The 601-nt window shown below is 55.6% G+C and overlaps 1 long non-coding RNA gene across 11 annotated transcripts in view; it reads right to left on the bottom strand.

Moving 5' to 3' along the window:
• Nucleotides 1-601, bottom strand: part of LOC122171646 — a 60907-nt gene that overhangs the window by 58808 nt on the left and 1498 nt on the right. The gene's annotated exons all lie outside the window — the stretch shown is intronic.

The raw sequence follows: 601 nt of genomic DNA, 5'->3' as shown, positions 1-601 counted from the left end.
GGCCAATCATTTATACTCAAAAAAAAAAGAAAAAAAAAAAAAAAAAATACGTGAGGAAAGACCATTTCTTTTTTTTTTTTTTTTTTTTTTTTTTTAGAAAATGTTTTTTTGAAAAAAAAAAAAAAAAAAAAGAGTTGGCTCTATAGTGATCCCGAGCTTCGGAGCTGAGGCGCAAGCAGCCGCACACGGGCGCGCTATCAGCGTGCGGTGTCTCACGCACCGCTCGGCGCTCAGCCGGCAGCCCCGGGATCGCGTGTTTCTGACCGGCAGCGCACTTCTCGTAGCCATGACGGTCTGAGCGAGCCCGGCAGCTCGGAGCTCCGTGCGTCTGTCGGTTAGGGAAAGAAAAAAAAAGAAAAAAGAAAAAAAAGGCAACGAGCGAGAAGAGAGTGAGAGCGCGGGCCTGGGAGCGGCGTCCGCTGCTCTCTCCCTCCCGCAGAGGGAAGCCCGGCGCCGGGGCTGAGGCGGACCCGTCGCAGCCTCACGTCAAGTGCAGAGGTCCGGAGCGCCTCCATCTCGCTTCCCCCCTCCGCCAAATGGGGCTGCGAGCGCGGGCCGAGCTCCGTCCGCTACCTGACGGCTCGGCACGGCTCCGGGGGGG

The sequence above is a fragment of the Centrocercus urophasianus genome, unplaced genomic scaffold (genome assembly GCF_019232065.1).
Source record: "Centrocercus urophasianus isolate 14NV4802_14NV808 unplaced genomic scaffold, USGS_Curo_1.0 seq_9, whole genome shotgun sequence".
Lineage (NCBI taxonomy): Eukaryota > Metazoa > Chordata > Aves > Galliformes > Phasianidae > Centrocercus > Centrocercus urophasianus.
The sequence above is the reverse complement of the archived record's forward strand: the minus strand, read 5'-3'. Positions and strand labels throughout refer to the sequence as shown.